This window comes from Mirounga angustirostris, unplaced genomic scaffold (genome assembly GCF_029215605.1).
Source record: "Mirounga angustirostris isolate CCGP_5_RB_7025 unplaced genomic scaffold, mMirAng1.0.hap1 SCAF_1, whole genome shotgun sequence".
Lineage (NCBI taxonomy): Eukaryota > Metazoa > Chordata > Mammalia > Carnivora > Phocidae > Mirounga > Mirounga angustirostris.
Genome location: NW_026991709.1, coordinates 87,188,184 through 87,204,419, shown reverse-complemented (window position 1 = coordinate 87,204,419; position 16,236 = coordinate 87,188,184).

Genomic DNA, 16,236 nt, shown 5'->3' with positions numbered 1-16,236 from the left:
CAAAAAGCTCTATTCTTTTTAGTCTCAGAAGCCATTGCTGGCGAGGCCCATTAAGTAAGCATCCAACTTGTTTCCTCTAGCCTAACTTTCAGAATGCAGTTACGTTGGAAACTGTTCTGATTAAGGTTGTTTTCTCTTTTTTAAAAAATTTTAAACCACTCCCTCTTCTGAGGGAAGAGACCTATTTTATGCATACAAGTCAGCTCTTGTGCGTTTTACGTTTTATTACTGTAGGCCTTTACAGATCTTTATTTTTTATTTTTATTTTTTAAAGATTTATTTATTTAATTGGGGGCGGGGCAGAGGAAGAGGGAGAGAGAATCTTAAGCTCACTCTGGGCTGAGCACGGAGCCTGAGGAGGGTCTCGATCTCACGACCCTGAGCACGACCTGAGCCCAAACCAAGAGTCAGATGCTTAACCAACTGAGCCCCCAGATGCCCCAGTCCCTTAACAAGTCTTTAAAATGACACAGTAAATCCTCATTTAGGATCCTTGACACTGAAACTGATTAGAAGCAAAGGACAGGAGAAAAGGGTGGTGGGAACGAATGGAGAAAGAAGGTAGGAGATAGGAATGCTGTGTGTGGCTCTGCCCTGGCAGGTGGGCAGTAGCAAGGCTCCGGATACATCACACATTTGGGTAAAGCCTGTGATAACCATTATTTCCTTCCTGCACAAACCCACCTTACCTCCCAGTGCCTGTCGTATTGACCACCTTCGAGAGGATTTCCATACCTCCTGACAAATGGCGTGCCTGTGATGAAACCCTAACTGTAGGAAGAACTACTTATATTTCTGTCTCAGATGAAGATGTTTCTAAAATGCCAAATTTAAATAAATAACACAACAAAAGAAGATTTAAAACAGCTATTAACATTCAAATGTAGTTTGTAGTTGGGAGTGGGAGGAAGTAAATATATGCTACCATTCTCTCAGAATCCTCTAGAAAAGTTGTCTCGAGAAGGATCTGGAGAGCGCGGGTCACCAACGGTTTTTAAGGGACTTGGTGAAAGGTGTCTCAGGCTGGTTTCTTTTGTTTCTAATTTATGTGATGGCTTCTTGATCTTAATGGTAGTTTTATATTTCATTCATCATCTAACATGGCATCATTCTTATAATAAATAAAAATATATAATTCTCTTCCTAATTACACAAGCAGTGTTGGGTTATTGTAGAACATTTGAGAAATTCAGAGAAGTCCACCTAAAAATCCTACAGTCCCACCTTCCAGAGATACCCATGTTGGGGTTTGGTGTTTATCTTGCCAGTCTATATAATATTTTCCTCCTCTTACTCAGTTCATTTTCATGATATTTTTATCCGTTGGCTGGTGAATTTAGTTTAACCAGTGAGCTTCAAGCGACTGAAATATTTATGAATTACTTGCTTAGGAGACATTTTAGTGGAATAAGTCAATCCTTTGAGGAAATGAAGCTTATGTCTAGAAACCTGCAGTCATCATTATTTTGAGGAAATCAGTCAGCTTATTATTTTTTCTCCCAACTTTATTGACATATAATTGACATATAAGATTGTGTAAGTTTAAGGCCTAGAATATGATGGTTTGATACATGTTAATATTGTGGAATGTTTACCACAGTGGGGTTAGTTAACACATCCTTCACTTCACATAATTGCCATGCAGTTGCTTCTTTCTCCAACTGTTCTGCTGAGAACATTAAAATCTACTTTCATAGCAACTTTCAAGTATACAATACAATATTATTATTATTATTTATTTTTTTTAAAGATTATTTATTTATTTATTTGACAGAGAGAGAGACAGCGAGAGAGGGAACACAAGCAGGGGGAGTGGGAGAGGGAGAAGCAGGCTCCCTGCAGAGCAGGGAGCCCGATGCGGGACTCGATCCCAGGACCCCGGGATCATGACCTGAGCCGAAGGCAGTCGCTTAACTGACTGAGCCACCCAGGCGCCCTACAATACAATATTATTAATGATACCTGCCATGCTGTAATCTAGGTCCCAGGAAATTATTCCTCTTATAACTGGAAGTTTGTATCTATTGACCAATATCCCTCATCACCCCCAACCCCTCATAACCACCTCCCAACCATTTTGCTTCTATGAGTTTGGCTTTTTTAGATTCTAGATATAAATGAGATTATATAGTATTTGTGTTTTCCTGTCTGACTTGATAAAAAAAAAAGCATAATGCCCTCAAAGTCTATCCATATTGCCACAAATGGTAGAATTTCCTTCTTTATTTGGCTGAATAACTTTGTATATATACCACATTTTCTTTATTCATTCATTCACTGATAGACACTGAGGTTATGTCCATGTCTTGGTTTTTGTGAATAATGCTAAAATGAATATGGGAGTTCAGATATCTCTTTGAGATAATGATTTCATTTCTTTTGGATATATACCCAGGAGTGAGATTGCTGGATCATATGGTAGATCTATTTTTAATCTTTTGAGCAACCTCCATACTGTTTTCCATAGTGACTGCACCAGTTGACATTCCCACCAACAGTGCACAGAGGTTTGCTTTTCTCTACATTTTCACCAGCATTTGTCTTTTGTGTTTTTGATGATGGTCATTCTAACAGATGTGAGGTGGTATCTGATTGCAGTTTTGATTTGCATTTCCATGATGATTAATGATGCTGAGTACATTTTTATGTACCTGTTGGCCACTTGCCTGTCTACTTTGGAAAAATGTCTGTTCAGATACTTTGCCCATCTTATTTATTGTTCCTTGGCCTGCTTAAAAAAAAAAATTAGATTATTTGTTTTTTGATTTTTGCTTTTGAGTTGTATGAGTTCCTCATGTATTTTGGATTTTAGCCCTTTATTGGATATGGGAATTGCAAATATTTTCTCCCATCCTGTAGACTGACTTTGCATTTTTTTTTCTGTGCAGAAACTTTTTAGCTTGGTGTAGGCCCACTTGTTGATTTTTTCCTTTTATTGCTTGTGTTTTGCAATTATATTTAAAAATTCATTGCCAAGACCCAATGTCAAGGAGATTTTTTTCCCCCTGTATTTTCTTCTAGGATTTTTAGAATTTCAGGTTTTACATATAAGACCTTAATCCATTTTGAGTTAACTTTTGTAAGTAGTATAAGACAGAGGTTCAGTTTCATTTTTTGGGGCATGTAGCTATTTAGTTTTCCTAACACCATTTATTGAAGAGACTACCTTTTCCTCATTGAGAATTCTTGGCTTCCTTGTCTAATATCAATTGACCATTTATGCATGGGTTTACTACTGGACTCTCAATTCTGTTTCATTGATCCATGTGTCTATTTTTATGCCAATTCTATACTGTTTTGATTACTATAGCTTTGTAATATAGTTTGAAATCAGGAAGTGTGATGCTCTTGCTTTGTTCTTTCTCAAGATTTCTTTAGCTGTTTGGGGTCTTTTGCAGTTCCATAGAAGTTTAAGACTGTTGTTTGTATTTCTGTGAATAATACCATTGAAATTTTGATAGGGATTTCATTGAATTTATAGTTAGCTTTAGGTGGTATAGACATTTTAATAGTATTCTTCTGATTCATGAACATGGAATGTCTTTCCATTTCCATTTATTTGTGTCTTCTTCAATTTACTTCATCAGGCTTCTGTAGTTTTCGGTTCATGGATCTTTCACTTCTTTGGTTAAATTTAGTCCTAAGTATTTTATTCTTTTTGATGCTATGAGAAATGGGATAGTTTTTTTCTTTTCAGATTGTTCATTGTTAGTATAGAAATGCAACTGATTTTTGTTTTTTTTAAAAAAAGATTTTATTTATTTATTTGACAGAGAGAGACACAGTGAGAGAGGGAACACAAGCAGGGCAGTGGGAGAGGGAGAAGCAGGCTTCCCGCTGAGCAGGGAGCCCGATGTGGGGCTCACTCCCAGGACCCTGGGATCATGACCTGAGCCGAAGGCAGACGCTTAATGACTGAGCCACCCAGGTGCCCTGCAACTGATTTTTGTATATTAATTTCATATCCTGAAACTGCTAAATTCATTTATTCTAACTGTTTTTGGATGGAGTCTTTAAGATTTCTTTATGAAAGATTATGTTATCAACAAACAGTTTTACTTATTCCTTTCTGATTGGGATGTCTTTTATTTCCTTTTCTTGCCTAATTGCTCTAGCTAGGACTTCCAGTACTATATTGAATAGATATGGTGATAGTGAGCACCCTTGTCTTGTTCCTGAGCTTAGAGGAAAAGCTTTCAACCTTTCATTATTGAGTGTGATACTAGCTATGGGCTTGTCATTTATGGCCTTTATTACATTGAGGTATGTTCTTTCTATACCCTGTTTGTTGACTGTTTTTATCATGAAAGAATGTCAACTTTTGTCAAATGCTTTTGTGTGTGTGTGTCTTTTAAGATGATCATATGATTTTTATCTTTCATTCTATTAATGTGATGTACCACATTTATTGATTTGCATATATTGAAGCATCCTTACATCCCAGAAATAAATCCCACTTAATCATGGTATATGATCCTTTAAATGTGCTGTTGAATTCAATTTGCTAGTAATTTGTTGAAAATTTTTGCATCTGTGTTTATCAGGGATATTGGCTTATAGATTTCTTGTAGCATCCTTATCTGGCTTTAGTATCAGGGCAATGCTGGCATCACAAAATGAGTTTGAGAATGTTCCTCCTTCTTCAATCTTTTGGAAGATTTTGAGAAGGATTAACATTAATTCTTCTTTAAATATTTGGTAGACTTCACCTGTGAAGCCATCTGGGCTTGGGCTTTTCTTTGTTGGGAAGTTTTTGATTATAGATTCAATCTCCTTACTCATTGATCTATTCAGATTTTCTACATCTTAATAATTCAGTATTGGCAAGTTGTATGTTTCTAGGAATTTGTCCATTTCTTCTAGGTTGTCCAATTTGTCAGGATATGATTGTTCATAGTAATCTTTTATAATCCTATGTATTTCTGTAGTATCTATTGTAATGTCTTCTCTTTCATTTATAATTTATGAGTCCTCACTTTTTTTCTTGGTTGGTCTAGCTAAAGGTTAGTCTATTTTGTTTACCATCCCCCCCTTAGAAAACAACAACAACAACCTAGCTCTTAGTTTTGTTGATCTTTTCTATTGTTTATGTGTTCTCTCTTTTAGTTATTTCTGCTCTGATCTTTGTTATTCTGTTCTTTTTGCTAACTTTGGGCTTATTCTTTTTGTAGTTCCTTGAGGTGTAAAGTTAGTTTGGTTATTTGAGATTTTTTTTTTTAAAGTGTAGGCACTTATTGCTACAAACTTCCCTCTTAGAACTGCTTTTGCTGCATCTCATAAGTTTGAATAGATTTCTATTTTTATGTATTTCAGTATATTTTTTTATTTCCCTTTAATTTCTTCTTTCATCCATTGGTTGTTTAAGAATGTGTTGTTTAATTTCCACATATTTGTGAATTTTCCAGTTTTTTTCCTGTTATTGATTTCTAATTTTATATAATTGTGATCAAAAAGATATTTAGTGTGATTTCAGCTTTCTTCCATTTACTAAAGCTTATTCCATGATCTATTATATGGTTTATCCTGGAGAATGTTCCATGTGTGCTTGAGAAACTGCTGCTTTTTAATGGGATCATCTGTATATGTATATGTCTCATTCTTCCGAAAATCCTGTCCTGTCAGCTCAGGAATGAGACTCCCTGGGGAGGAAGGCCTTTTACTGTTCTTGGAACCCCCCTTCTGTTCTTGTTTACCTTGGGGGGACAGGTGAATTTGCTTGAAAGCAGTCACATTTTTCAACCCCCCCCCCAATCACTGTATGGTACAAAACTTGTTAAAGTGGCATCTGAGAACCAAAAAACAAGCAAACAAACAAAAAACCCTTAGGTCTAAGGTATATTTCAAGTCTAGCATTTCCTTATTGTTATTTTCTCTGGGTGATCTATCCTTTGATGACAGTGGGGTATTGAAGTTCCCTACTGTTATTGTATCATTGTCTATTTCTTCCTTCAGATCTGTTAGTATTTGCTTAATGTATTGAGGTGCTCTGATGTTGAATGTATATATATTTATAATTGGTATATTATCTTGATGAATTAACCCCTTCATCATTGTATAATGACCTTCTTTATCTCTTGTTACAATTTTTGACTTAGTCTATTTTGTTTGATATAAATATAGCTACCCTTGCTCTCTTTTGCTTTCCTTTTGCATGAAATATCATTTTTTATCCCTTCACTTTGAGCCCATGTGTATCCCTAAAGCTGAAGTGAGTCTCTTGTAGATAGCATATAATTGGGACTTTTTAAAAAAATCAATTTAGCCACTCTACACCTTGTGATTAGAGAATTTAATTATTCTATTCCTTGTTTTTTCATCCAGTGGCTGGTATTTGTAGGCCCTGTTTTTCTTTCTTATTCCAAGCTATAGCTATACATTTCAGGCTTGCTGGTCTTGGGGTGGGGTGAAACTGAAGAAATTCTCTTGTGCAGCACACTGAAAGGCTGGGGAAGCTGGTCAGTCATTCCACGTTCCCTTTCCCAGTGAGGGGGAGCTCTTACCATTCAGAGAGTTTCCTCTTGGTGCTGAACAGTGCCAACCTGGCAGATGCACTGAGGCAAGCAAATGAATCTGCTCTTCCTTCCCTTAGTTATTCAGGGTTTTTTTTTTTTTTTTTTTTTTTTTTTTTCCCACTATGTTGCTGAAGTTTTTTGAGTGAAATCCTGAGTTCACCCAGAGCTATTTTGTTCATGGATAACTGTCTAATTGCTGATCTTTGTGGAGGGTTGGAGGCTGGGGCTCCTACTCCACCATTTTAGTGATATCCTACTGTTTAATCTTAATATCACAAATCAGTATGCAAGCACCATATGCCCATTACCTTGCTTTTAATTTTTTTCTTAACTCAGTTTTTTTTTTTTTTTTCCTGAATTGATACATTTTCATCTTCTGAGGTAATAGTAAAGTAAAAGGAGTAATAGTGAACTTGGAGTCAGAAAACCTGTGATTAAGTTCTGGTTAGGTTTCTAAAGAACTTTATGATGTGGGTCCAAAGGAGCAAATCTATCTGGGCTCAGATTTTTCAACTATAAACTGGTGATAATAATGCTCACTTCATGGGTTGCTGGGATGGGATGGGGGGGATGGGAGTAAGTGAGAGGACATACTTGGTAAACTGAAAAGTGTTGTACCAATGAAAAGTATTCTTTCTGTTATATTTACCTATGAAAATGTGGGCACATTTTCACTGGAGATGTTTTAAATGAGTTGCTCAAAAACATTTGATCAATTTTCAAGTGATAATGTTGCAACTCTCTCTAGGAAATAGTAGCCAGTTTGTTCCGGGAGAGTTTCTCAAACTTCTGTACCAACTAGAATAACTCTCTGAGGTCCGGCAGGCAGAACTGGCTCAAGGTTCTAAAAGCACTGCCAAGACAAGTAGTTGGGCAAGTTTGTGGTACCAAGAGACTCATGATTTCTTGTTGTTGGGTTCTCCTCTTAATTAACAATCATTGTTCTTCTATCATAGCCAGCACACACCCCTGTCAGCAGGCTACTTTTCAGGATGAACCTGCCCTGATTACAGGAATGTAAGAGGAAACACTTCCAAACAGCTCCCAAACCTAACCACTCCCAGGTAATGAGGAGATCCATCACGGTCTCTGAGAATGTATCCTGTCAGCTCTAATCTCCCGTCAGCATCCCTTTGGGAGTATTTCTTTGAAGTCTCTGAGTCAAAAAAGCAAAGACTCCCTCACATCCCTTCCCTACCCTCCATAGTGACTGAACCTTTCTGCACATTTTTTTTCCTGGGCTTTTTCTGACAATATCAACCATAGCAGAAATAACCTGGAGCATTAGTACACCCTAGATAATCTTACATTAGGTGCTCCTTGGACTGTCCATGGGCCATGGTTTAGATTTATTATGCATAGTTTTGTAGATATTGAAATGAGACAAAAGAGAGATTGAGTGACTTGCCACAGGATGAACCAAGTGGTAAGTGACTCTAATTGGAGAATTCTTGATTCCCTTTCTTTTGTTGGGTCCCATGTCTACTATCTAGATATCACGAAAATGCATCTCAACATCCACCCCTTTTAAGATACTACATTTCTCTTCCTTGGTATCGCATCCTCATTTTCTCTTGTTCTTAAATATTTGCCATTCTGTATTTGGATCTCTCTTCTACTTTGGCTTCCTTCATTTCCACATTGTCTTGTTACTCATTTATGTTTCTTTTCTTCTCCTTATTTGCCTTGTGAAATTTTATGATATTTCACCTTCATTGGGCTGGACATTTCAAACTTCAGTCTCTGGTGCTGGTGTTACTTGCATGGTGGTTCCAGTGAGGTTAAGAAAAGGTTTACTTTGTGTACGTGTGCAACAGAAAATACTTTTATATTTATCTGTCAATGTGCACTTAGCAGAATATAGGAAAAGAAAATGGAGCAGAGAACATTAGAAAAGCAAAGAATTAATTGTTCTCTAATAAAAGGTTGAGTCATAGGCAAAAGGGAAGAGATTACTCTAGAGAATCAGGGAAATAATTAGGTCCAGGGAGGCAGAAAGTCTGATCCAGATGGTGGGAGCTCCAGGGGAGGGTAAATCATGCATCAGGGAGAGATAAGAGAGGGAGGAAGGAGGATATGAAATGGGCTGGCATCCAACAGTTCTATGCCAGGATGGTAAGAATGTAAAAGGAAATACTTTCACAAAGCTCCAAAACTGAGCTCCACTCCCAGATATATTTTAATAAAAATAGTCATGGTGTTGCAGGGTCTGGAGAGCTGATCCATTTAGAGTATTTTCTGAATTATATTTCTACATATTCCTGTATCTTTGCTAGATTTATTTAATGTGACTTGGTCTTATTCCAGCCAAAGATTCTGTAAGTTTTTTTGAGGTCAGGGATCATGTTTTATTTTCTTCCAAAGCTCGTAGCACAGTGCTGAGATCATGATAGAGTTCATTAAATACTTGCTAACAGATTTAGCAATTAATACATATTAATGAAAAAGGGAAAATAGCAAATCTGCCCTTTGAAATGAGCACAAATTATTGCTTAGAGGTTTCCAAGAGACTTTTTGCCAGCAGAAACAATGAGAAAATCAGAGAAGTGAGTCCATAGGTTCTTAGCTATCTTGAGGGAACCCTATGTCATGTATAGAGAGTGACTGATCCCTTCCCATAACCCCTTCCCCCAAACACATGCATGGGGACAGACAAAATGAGACGAGGTGAACTGAAGTGGCTCTGTCAACATATTTTAACCCAAATATCAGTTAACAGAATGTTTGCCAATGACCAATCCTTGATATGTTGGTTAGTAGGGAATCAATTTTGCATGTCAGAACTTTTAAGGAATCTTAAAATGCCCAACTCAAATAGGCTATTTAGTGGTTTCTTGTCTCCTCTCCCCACCCCCTTTATAAATGTTGAGCCATATGTTTGAGAACATACAGCTGTCCTTGTTCAGAATAGCCCAAAATAGCTAGATTCCCCTGCACTTCTTTGGGTGCTAAATGTATTTACATTCAAAATGCATGTGGGAAGTGCCTAATTTTACATAGTTTCTTCCCCTGACTGTCAGCAACTTTTCTATAACCTTTACTTAGTTCAACTAACTAACCTAAACTTTGAGTGTAGTTCCATCCATCACTACATCATCTCAGGTGCTCTGTCTTCCTGTCATTTTCTTTTCCGTAATTAAAAAGTTCCCCATGATGGATATGACAAACTCTTTTAGAAGCCACATATAGTGCTGGATAAGGTTCTTTTGGTATGCAGATATTCTCAACAACATTTGAAGTGAACAGAGACATGCTATCCCACTCACGTGCCAGAGATCCTCTTCAGTTTGACTTGCCTAAAGTAAACATTGTAAAGCGTGACAAAGCATTGTGAAGAATGAAGGCTCCTATCTTTTCTGATACTTCATTGGCTCAATGAACCAAGATATTTCAAATGAATACTTGTCTTTCTCCCAAATGGTTTCCTAGTGAAGTGCAGGCTCCAAGGACTAAGCTGATTAAGTGGGAAATAAATGATTGGCTCAGGCTCATTGAAAAAGAAGGAGTGCTGTAAAATCTCAACTCCAGGAGATTACCTGAGATGATGTCATGCCATGGGAATTCTGAGGGGATGCTCTGGATATGGGAGATTTTTTGTTTTGCTATCTTATGGAAAAGGATAAGTCACATGATTCGAGTTATTTCTTTACAATAATTGACTTGAAATGGTCACTGGGTCACATACTGACCCATTTAGCTTAGATTGCTTGAGGATGGGGACGGAATAAAAGTGAGAAATATATAAAGTGATCTTTTGATAGAAGTCAAAGAAATATCTGCCAGTGTCTAGTCTGTCTGTTTTATTGGCTCCTATGTTGTTTCCCATCTGGACACACTGGGGGTCTCCTCCCAACACTGGTCTCTTGTCTCTGCTAGTCCAAGTGCTGACCTTCAGTGCGAGCTCAAACCTCTCTTTCTCTAAAGCCTTTTCCCACCTTGTCCCCAACTGTTCATTGTTGTCCTCTCCTAAATACTTACAGCCCTATTATCCTTAGTGTTCCCCTGACACTTGGTTTTTATGACATCCTATCACTTAATTGATTACCTAGGTACATAGTGATGTGCACAAATCTTGTGTAGGTGACCATCACCTGGATCAAGATATGGAACGTTTCCATCCCCTATAAAGGTATCAGCTCTATTCTTCCCTTATTTTTTCTCTAATATGAACTGTGAAATTTCCAGGGGCAGAGATCAGGGTTAGGCAAAGACAGATGGTGTACTCAAAAGGTTTGACTGAAATAATTTAATGAAGGGCCTATCTATAGAAGTTTGGAAGTCAGCAAGGAATCACGAGGTACCTAGAGACTAGCAAGAGTTGGAATTGATTCCTAGCCCTAGGTCTGAAGGAGAAGGGGGACTTTTGCCTGTTGTGAGGGCCTGGTGAGAGCTCGAGCCTCACAGAAGAGAAATGAGCCCTGGACAGCAGCTGTAGCCTAAAGAATCACAACCACTGTCTGAAGCCAGGCCAGGTTAGGTGGGAAGGGAGCTGGGAGATAAAGACCCTCACTCTGCGCAGGCAGCCCTTTGATCTCTTGCTGGCCTTCCACTAGCCAAACCCAACTGTAGACCAGAAGGGAAGGGGATCCAGGGATGCAGTCTATAGAAGTCAACCTCCCCAGGAACAAAGCATGGAGAGAAAGGTGGCGAATGGATTTGGGGGTATGAGGGACAAACATAATCATCAGCAAAGACCATGTTATGCTTCTGTGTCCACTATGGCACTTGGTATATTGTTTGGTTTAAAGGGCATGATCGATTTGTTGCTTGAACTATTAATTTATAGACAGGTAATTGCTTTTATTGAAAATTGTGGGTCAGCAATAGCAACTGCTTAATTCCTTAAGAGAAATGCGGGGGCGGGGGGTGGGTGCCTGGGTGGTTCAGTCAGTTAAGTGTCTGACTCTTGATCTCAGCTCAGGTCTTCATCTCAGGGTTGTAAATTCAAGGCCCAGCATGGAGCCTACTTAAAAAAAAAAAAAAATTAAAAAAAAGAAAAAGAAAAAAGGAAATGGGAGCTGCCAGCTTTGAGTTCAAAGTTCTGTTTGGAATCCTTAGATTTGCAAAAGTAAAAAGGTGAAAGGGTGGCTCTTCTCCAAAATGGTGCTACTCATTGAAAGAACTTATAGTTTCAATGTAGCTTCTGTGCCACCAGTGTTAAAATCACTCAAGTTGTTAAACACTCGTTAATGCAATTGTTGTAGTAGCCCTCTTTACCGCAATTAAATGAAAAGCTCTTACATGATATTTGGGGGGAAATTTCAAGACTTAGATCTCTTAGTGTTGAGCTAGTAGTGTCCCAGTCTTGTAATAGGGCACGTATGGCCCCTGGCTTACTTGTGGGGTTTTGGTGGAGAAGCATTTAACTCTGTGTCTCCCCAAAATAAGGACCATAGCATCATTTAGTGGAAAATATTTCTTGTAGAATTTTTGTTCATCTTTAGGAAAAGTGTTTCACTGGTATCATATAAATGCAAATCTTCTCCTGAGCATATACTTAATCAGTATTTACTAAAGAGCATTAAGTGATACCATTTTGTCCAAAATATAAATTAAACCCTTGGCAGACCTTAACATATTTTGGAAATAGAAGGGTCTGTTGGAGGCTTCCATTTCATTTCAAAGGAAAGCAGAACAAATCAGAATCCTGGAAGATTAAACCACCCAGGAGTCCTGCCAAGCCTAGGTGAAGCTTTTGTGATTCTGGACTCCCTTACATCTTATTTCCTATTCATTTGTTCCAAGGAAATCTAACTTGTCAGGAGGCTTGAAGATAATGACTATCCCTGGGAGTATCTTGTGCTGATTTTCATGATGTCTTAACTGAAGCAACTGGTTGAGAAAGGAGCCAGATGGCATCTTTACACTTAACCCTGTGGAGGGAAATCTACGAGTGTTTCCCTTGAACACCTGGATCACATCGGGCTGTTTTGCTTGACCTGTCGCTGCCCTCACACAGCTTTCATTGCAGTGTTGCCCGTTTGCTGTTGTGAGCTGTAGTTTAACTTTGTTCTCCCCATCATCACTCTCCTAAAAAGATTACCTCCTCAGCTGACAAGCTGTCTGCCTCCAGACATCTTCCTGTCATCTCTTTGCCTGCTCTGACCTTAGTCCATGCTCTGGCTTCTGTTTGCTTCCATCCCACCATCTGCTCCTTGGCTCTACTGTTCTGATAACCTGTTTGGTGCCTACTTCTCTGGTTCAGCTTTGGCCTTTGCCTCCTTGGACACAGTCCTTGGGTCGGCCATTCCGTTCTATGCACTTAGAAAAGCTTCCGTGTCTTCATCTGATGTCTCACTAGGGAAAGAGTGTAAGACAAGACTTTTATTTTTTAAAAAACCACTATGTAAACTGTTTCATTAGTTTAATTTAGGAGAAACATTTGAAATTTTCCAGCAGAGATTGAGAATTCTGCTATGGTAGCTGATCTACTGAAGAATTATTTCTTGATTCTTAGCTTTAAATGGAATTTATTGAGAGAGGGGGAGAAGGAAGATGAGAAGAGGGCAAGGAGGTAGGAAAGAAAGAGAGGGGAAGAGAAGAGAGACAGGATACTACCTGTTGGTGAAGCACTGAGTAAAGAATATTATATCCTCTCTAGTTCAGTGTGTTCCTGGGCTCTATTGTCTGGCTCAAGAAAGGCAAACACGGTGAAATAATAATCTAAGAAAAACCCAAGAAGGCAAATACTTTTGGAAAGTATCATACATGCATTTAAGCAACTGCTTCAGATGATCTCTGCCATGGATGCCCTGTGTTACTGCAAATAAATGGTAGAGTTGACTCTATAGCTGATGCATAGTAGCTAATAATTCCCCCTTACGACGGGCTCACAGGACTTGGAGACAAAGTCCGGTTAAATTATCTGTCTGACATGTAATAGAAATAATCAACTTATGGCCACCTGCAGAAGTGGTTTGTATAATCATTAGTAATAAAATAAAGACTTTCTCAGATCTTCAAAAGGTGTAAGGAGCCTAATGAGAAGATATCTTGAAGAAGAGATGACTGGAGTAACTGAGATCTGGATTGTCTCAGTTGTAGTTAAGTTGCTTGGCCAAAGTAATAGCCTATGGGTGACAGACTCGAATTTTCTGAGCTCTCCGCCCTTTCCATACTGAGATTTTATTGAACAGTGACTAAGGGAGAGGGTTCTATAAGGATGGTGGACACAACTATCCTGAGAATGGGGAACGGAAATTGATCAGGCTTCTGTGACATGGTAACATCTACTTTTTTTGTTCCATTTCTAAAATCACCAGGAAGCCTTGTGATCTGTAATTTGATTTCCTGTATAGTTCTACCTACCAGATGGGAATGTGCAGATCGTTGGACTAAGCCCTGTGTCTTAGATCTAAATAAGGTGGCATCTTGGTTTACTAAATCAGACCTGGGTTTTCTGTGTATGAATCTAACACCAGAGATGCATCATCTCTGGACAAGTTTAAGAACTGGGCAGTGGGATTCAGGAAAGGACTTCTGTGGGGTGACATGGACATATGTATATTTACACAGGAAGAAAGCTCATGGCTTTTTGTCTAATTCTCAAAGGGGATCTGATGTAGGAAGTTGAAGACCCACTGACACATTATATTGAAGCTGAGACCACACCTGGGCCTGGAGTGACCCTTTCCAGACACAGACACAGGAGAGTCTGTGCATAAAGCCATCAGTGACTCCTCACATCTTTTAGCTGAGGTAGATTGTACCCTTCTGGGAATCCAAAGGACTTGATTCAGTCTTTTAAAGGTAGTAAATTATTCCATTGCCCTGGAGCAACATTTTACAGAACTGTCCCCACAAACTCAGTGATTTCTACTAGTGTCTTCTGATTAGTTACGTGGAGACTTGCCACTGCTTCTGTTAAGTGCTTATGCTAAATGCCTGGCTGGCTCAGTAGGAAGAGCATACAGCTCTTGATCTCAGGGTTGTGAGTTCGAGCCCCACAATGGGTATAGAAATTAGTTAAGAATAAATAAATAACTTAAAAAAATGCAAACCACTTGGTTAAGAAATTAAAAAAAATTAGAACACGAAAGAAGAGACAAAGAGACTGAAGAAAATGGGAAAGAAAAAAAACGTGGGTAGAGAAAGGCTCTCCATTTCATTTCTAACCTACTCTGTGTGACGTTTTGCTCTATAGCTTTAAGAAATTAACAGACAGGCATTTCAATTTATGATTTGATTTTTTTAATATGGAATTAAGAGAAGGAAAAAAACTTAAAATTCTTGTTTTATACTTGTGAAGAGCAGCCTTGTTAGAAGGTAGTCATATTAAATGCCTCAAACTCTAGACCCATGAGGACAAACAGTAATTAATAATAATTTTTTTAAGAACTTGAGACTGACAAACAGAAATTAGAAAATGGTTTGGGTAAGAAACACTGGTCATAAGTTCAGACAATTCTAGTGCGCTGAGCACATGCTGACTGAGAGGAGATAAGCTCAGCTAAGACCTAAGGGAAAGAAGCACGCATTCTAGAACAGCGGAAGACAAAGAGAGCCATATTTCAAGCTTAATGGCCCAGCACAGCCCCATTTGTATGTGTGCAGAGTGATTTGTTTTTCAAACACAGACCCAATGACTTTCTAGGCTAAAAGACCGAGACATTTTACTGGAAAAATATAAAAATGACCAGGCTAACAACAACAAAATTTCAGCCAGCAGTCCAGAACATTTATCCTTCTTTGGAAGTAATTCAAATTCTGAGCAGTTGCGTGGATTTCTGAATGGATAAGAGCAACAAGTGGGAAAAAAAAAAGTTCACCTAAACTAAATCTGAGATTTTAGTGATTTTTATAATTGAAAGATCTTTTTTACTGTGGAAGTTCATGATGTGAATGTCTGTACACTTTTAACCCTATCAAGTCGAATTCAAGTTTCTTGGAGCAAAAAGCAGCACAGAGAATGGTGAAAGCTGTGAAATTATGGTCATTTGGGCTTTATTTTGGTTCCTTAAAAAAAATGTTCCCTGAGAGGCCAGAGGTCACTTCCTCCCTGCGGGTCTCCCCGGGAGGGTTTGGCTTGCTGCTTCCCCTCTGAGGCAGTGTGGAAAGTGAACTGCGGAATCATGACACTTTTCAAGTCAAAGGCACACAATTCCACCTTAAAATAGCAGAACTCACCTTAAGCCAGCTTTTGGCAGCCTGCCAGAGAAGGGCATGAAAGCCGTATTCTAATCAAAAGGAAGTATATTCTTTAGGCAGGCTGTGGAAAGAAGGGCCGGGGAAAAGACTTTTTTTTTTTTTAAAGATTTTATTTATTTATTTGACAGAGAGAGACACAGCGAGAGAAGGAACACAAGCAAGGGGAGTGGGAGAGGGAGAAGCAGGCTTCCCGCAGAGCAGGGAGCCCAACGTGGGGCTCGTGGGGCTCGTGGGGCTCGTGGGGCTCGTGGGGCTCGTGGGGCTCGTGGGGCTCGATCCCAGGACCCTGGGACCATGACCTGAGCCAAAGGCAGACGCTTAACGACTGAGCTACCCAGGCGCCCCAGGGAAAAGACTTTTTATTGATTCTTTTTATTTCTCCTCTTCAAATCCCTCCCCCCGCCAAGCCCAGTTCTAACAAGCACATTTAAAATTTACTGGCAGACAGGTTTTTGTTTTTGTTTGTTTTTTTTTCTTTCCTTTTCTGAAACCTGTTGAAATAAAGACCATTCCCTTTTCAAGGGCCCCATCATTTGGAAGCATCCTAAGGGGGCTGCCAACGGCCTGCTGACATTAC